Below are 6,000 nucleotides of genomic sequence, written 5' to 3' on the forward strand. Positions count from 1 at the left end.
ATAAAAGCACCATATTAATCACTAGTGTTAATGTGCATAGTATTTGGATTGTCCAAAAATATTAGATTTTGGGCAAAAGTAGCATATTTTAGATATTACTTATTGTAAATATCCTAAAAAGCTATGGAGATTTCTAGAATAGGATGTCATGTAAAAAAAAAGAGCAAGTGTTTTTTTTTTCCAGCTTGTTTTGGAGATTTACTACAAAAAAAAGAAGGATTAGCAAAATCACACGCATCGCGAATCGCAGTTTATAGGTAGTAAATAGCACTTCGAACAAGGAGAAGAAGAAGGAGTGATCTGGAAGATTTCCAAGCAAGTATCTTGAAGCTTTACCCCCCTTTTGGAGCCAATGGAACTATCAGAATTGTGATTTGAGCATCATATTGCTGATTTTTCCGATATCCCCTCCACAAAGAGCTCTTCTTCTCAGCCACAAGCCTTCTTCTCTTGTTCAGCTACTATAAATATGAGGCATGGGGAGTAGTTAGGAAAGCACAAGGAGACCCCAAGAGCCTACGAGAGAGAGGTAGAGAGAGGGAGGTAGAAGGATACCCCTCCAAGAGATTGCGAGGAGGAGCTTGAGAGAGAGAGAGAGAGAGAGAGAGAGAGAGAGAGAGAGAGAGAGAGAGAAGTTACCCTGAGAGGTTGCAAGGGAGAGAGTTAGCTCAGTTCCCCCTATCTCGGTCTTCGACTAAGCCATCTTCTCTTATGCTCTCCCATCTCAAATCCCTTTCTCTTTCTTTATCTCTCGAATCCACTTGTGGACGACGGCCCCCAAGCGAAAGATATCTCAAAACACTAAACTCCCACCACAACCAATGAGACCGCGAACCAAGGGACCACAATTACGAAAAATGTATCTCTTATGAATTAGGTGCATCCCATTGTATTAGGGAAAATAAATTGGGAGAAAAAAATGTTTACATTAATTATCGCAACTTAATTGAGCATGTTTTGAGATAATGAGCGTACTAGGAAATTTTTTTCATCTCATTCATCTTAGGCGATCAATTAAAATTGCACTTAGAAGCCGTTAAATTGCATGGAAATTTCATGCTAATATGTGTATATGAAAAGTTTCAAGAATATGCATTAAATTGCAATTAAACCAAATAGATTTTATGCATCCGCATTCGTTTGTTTGGTTGAAATAATAGGAAATCCTATTACATCTCACAAAACATAGATTGAACTTGTGATGGAATACATAGGGATCCTAGGAAGTTGAAAGAATTTCAAACCTTAAAGAGTTGAAGGATTCTTCTCAAGGCCAATCTTGCTTGAAGCTGAAAGGAATTCAATGTCCTTAAGTAACTATATGAACTATGCAACAAACCCTAGTTCAAATGAATATGTAGGGTTTCGTTGTAGAGAAGCCAATATCCCAAATTGCAATCAACATTGCAAGGATACTCCTTTATTCAAAAGAATGAGAAAATTAAATTAGGTTATCTCTGGAAATCTCGGATGATAACGGGGATAAAGTTGAGACTAGATGCTATCACATTAAATTGGAACTTCATTCGACAGAGAGAATAAAGAATTGTCTAGTGCATATTGTGCACTTCTGCTTGTGTTTGTACTTAGGAACACCTATTTGGAAAAGGAGTTATCTAACAAAGGAATTGATAAGAAGAAAATCTTTCAAATTGGATTTAGGTTGAAACACTTGGGAAAGGCATGTTGAGACTGAACCCATCGTGAGAAGTCTCTTCGTAGAAACATCTATTCGTAGGAGGATGCTCGGGTCCCAGGGGGGCTCTTGTTGTAAATCCCTTACCTCCAGGTCCTACTCAGATGGTCTACGTGACTCAGGAAGAAATCTCGAGGCCTTATTACTAGTGTAAGGGCGAAAACTTGGAGGAAAATAAGACGCATCCTTTTACGGATTGCGGGAATGGTTCCATGGACGGGATTCGTATCTCACTTGAAATTTTAATATAAATTTTACTTTCAAGGAATTCATCTGATCTGTTTTCATGTTAGTGCATTAAATTACATAAATGAACATGTGACTAGCGGGTTAATTAAGGAAGCTACTTGTATGTATTACCACTAATGTGCCCTTAGGTAAGTAGGAAACTAAAGCTATCAAAGGAAGCGAGTGGATGCGACGGTCCGTCCTATAACAAGGTGGTCCTAGAGAACTGGGAGGCTTTTCAACATTCAAATCACGATAATGTATTGATCTTAGATAATGTAGGGTAGAACCATGGCTCATATCATTTTAGGGGATTGGAATGGAACTTTACCTTATGGGTAGAGAGGTCGAGTGATACATCCCTCTCATTTCCCATTCTCTTTGAACCAAGTGCGATATGAGTCCGCCTTGGTTTAGATGCTCTGTGCAAAGTAGAGACTGGCGTTAGAAGGTTGTAGAATGACTTGACCATTAGAAACCAAGGAAGATTCAGGTCGATCCTAGCAGGGTTGGCAGATACATTTTGTTGTTGCGGAGTAGACTCGAGAGTTGCTAATCGACAAATCCTGTGACATTCCGTAGGAGTGCTAGGCAGCATCTTTTAGATCAGACTCTTGATGGACTACTAAAATGCGTCGCAACCTGGGCACATTATAGTTGGTATCAGAGCAAACCAACAAACAACATAAGCAAGATAAGAGTAAATTAGGTAGAGGGAAATAATGTTTTCACTAGAAAACATTTTTCTAATTACTCACGTGAGGACTGTTGTTGCGTCTAGACCTACAAGGTGTGGAGCAGATTCCTCATATTTCATATCATGTTCATGACTAGTATGAGCTCCTCAAGCTATTGCCGAAGAACCAACATGATGGGGATCCTGGATCGCCTCTACAATCCTTCACCACTGTTTGTGGAAAGGCATTGGACTTGGAGTGCAGATTACTACTACATAGATGCCAACCGGTTTGCTTATCTTTAAAACAATCTAAAGAGACTAAAATGGTTGGAGGACTTGAAGGTTATCAAGTTATTCATCTTCCATGAGGCACATGGGAACTAGATCCTACACACTGGATGCCGGCAAGTAGAATAGACTCGCTACATTTATGAAGAGGTGGTCAAAGTCTTGCCGACATATAGAATTAAAATAATGGGGCGATGCGAACATCATGGCTATCAGAAGCCGGGATTTAACTTCTCATGACTTATCGCTTCATGAGAATCCATTCCCCAAAACCATATTACTACTTTGTCCCTGTAAAAGAATCCAATAAGGAATTGTTCTCCCGGCGTTGATGTATCTTTTGAACTGTTATCCAGCCTATCTCTATCTCCCTCAAATGATTGTTCTTGAGACTTATACCTCTTTTGAATAAATGAGAATTTTATGATTACCCGGCTTGTTGCACTGTGTTGAAGTATATGTGATTTAATCAAAATCAGTGCATTGAGACAACTTGTGAAGAGATGTGTTCCTCGAAGACTTGATGGAGCTACTACCCCCCAAGGGAGATTGATCACGAGATCAAACTCATACCAGGTGTTGCTCCAATTGCAAAAAAACCTTACAAAATGTCTATTTTTGAAGCTATCGAATTAAAGGAGCAGCTCAAACAACTTTTAGATCAGGGGTTCATTCGGCTTAATAGTTCGCCATGGGGAGCTCCTATGTTGTTTTAGAAGACGAAGGATGGAATGCTCCAACTATGCATCAACTACGAAGGGTTGAATCAAGTAACCGTTAAGAATAAACATCCTATCCCAAGGATAGATGAGTTACTTGATCACCTAGAAGGGGAAAAAATCTTCTAAAAATTTGACTTAAGATCAGGGTATTACCAAATCTACATCAAGGATGAGGATATCCCAAAGATAGCTTTCAACACCAAATATGGTCATTTGAGTTCACAATAATGTCCTTTGGATTAACTGATGCTCCTGCTACATTCAATAGGCTAATGCAGGATGTATTTAAACCATACCTTGATGAGTTTGTACTTGTTTTCTTTGATGACACCCTGGTCTACTCCAAGGACGAAGATGACCATGAACTTCAACTTTGCATTGTCCTTGAAATCATGAGGATGCACAAGATTTATGCCAAAAAGAATAAGTGTGACTTCCTCAAACGACAGATTGAGTATCTAGGCTTCATTGTATCAGAAAATGAAATCTCTACTATTAAGGAAGTGCCTAGCTTTCTTAGTCTAACAAGATGGTATAGAATATTCATCAAAGATTACATCTTAGTTGCGGCACCCCTCACAAATCTACTAAAGAAGTAGGTTGCCATAGTGTGGACAGCCACTGAATAAGCAAGCTTCGACCAACTCACACATAGCTTAGTGATAGCACCCATTTTGAAGCTCCCAAACTTGAGCAAGGAATTTGAAGTTGTTACAGATGCTAGCTCACTTGCATTAGGATGTGTACTAATGCAAGAAGGTCATCCCGTGGCATATTCCTCGAGGAAGTTAAAAACCCATGAGAAAAATTATGCTACTCATGACTTGGAACTATTGGCTATCATTCATGCCCTCAAACTTTGGAGGCACTACTTGCTCAGCAATAAATTCTCCTTGGTCACGGACCACAAGAGCCTCAAATGGATCTTCTCCCAGGCTCTGACCTCAACATGAGGCAATGCTGCTGGATCAAGATGCTACGAGAGTATGACTTTGAAATCAGATATAGACCTGGTAAGGAAAATGTGATCACTGATGCCTTAAGTCATAAAGTGTTCCTCAACTCTCTCATTATGGAGGAACCTTCGTTTGCCAGATCACTAGCCACCATGGTGTCAAAGCCAGGCAACCCTATCCTTGAATTGGCTAGGGAGGATTCTAAACATGACCCAAAATATCAGAAAATGATAAAGGAGATCCTAGAAAAGGACCAAAGTCCCAAACTCAAAGTTAAATACCAAGAGTACTCTGTCTATGAAGGCCTAGTCTACTTCAGGACAAGACTATGTATTCCTTTGAGCCAAAGACTTAAACAATGGATACTCTGGGAAGCACACGATTCCCCTTTCTTTGGTCATCTAGGATATGCTAAGACCGTCAACATGGTCAGGAAGAGCTATCATTGGGAAAGACTTAAGGGAGATGTACTCAAATATGACACGAAATGTTTGTCTTGCCAAGGCATACCATGCCAAGATGCATGGAAAGCTACAACCCCTTGACATCCCTAGATGAAGTGGCAATTTATCAACATGGACTTTGTTGTTGGGTTACCTCCAATTCGAGGTGGGTACAACTCACTTATGGTTGTAGTAGATATGCTCACCAAGGTTACACATCTCATCCGAGTAAAGATAAATTATAAGGCTTCAGATATTGCCAGATTGTTCATTAAGGAGATATTCAGACTCCATGGTCTACCCAAAAGGATCATTAGTGATCAAGACACCCTTTTCACATCTCATTTCTAGAGAGGGATATTTGAAGCTATTGGGACTTAGCTCTGTTTTAGTACGGCCTATCATCCTCAAACTGATGGCCAAACAGAAAGGATCAATCAAATGATTGAAGATATGCTTAGAGCATATTGCTATCACGAACCTAAGAAGTGGATCCAATATTTACCCTTGGTGGAGTTCACCTACAATGCTTCCTTCCATCAAAGCATTTAAATGACACCTTTCCAAGCATTGTATGGGCATGATTGCCATTCTCCATTAAATTTCTTGGACCCTACTTTAAGGGTAGAGGCTTCCAAGAAGATGCTAGAAGAAATGGATGAATAGGTTAAGGCCATTAGGCAAGACATCAAAGTTGCCAAGGATAGGCAAAAGACTTATGCGAATTTGAATAGGCAAGAGCAGCTCTTCAAGGAGGAGGATATTGTTTTCATTCATGTACAACCCAAGAAGAGTTTCTTATCCTTGGGAGAATTCAAAAAGCTTAGCCCAATGTATTACGGGCCTTATAGGATCCTCAAAAGTCTAGGAACTAATGCTTACAAACCTCAACTCCTTGAAAATGTAAAAGTTCACAACGTATTTCATGTTAATCTACTAAAGAAATATGTGCCTAATCCTAGCCATGTATTGAGTGATCAACAAATTG

Source organism: Lygodium microphyllum, chromosome 29, assembly GCF_053477565.2.
Source record: "Lygodium microphyllum isolate KBCC chromosome 29, Lygodium_microphyllum_v1.1.10, whole genome shotgun sequence".
Taxonomy (NCBI): domain Eukaryota; kingdom Viridiplantae; phylum Streptophyta; class Polypodiopsida; order Schizaeales; family Lygodiaceae; genus Lygodium; species Lygodium microphyllum.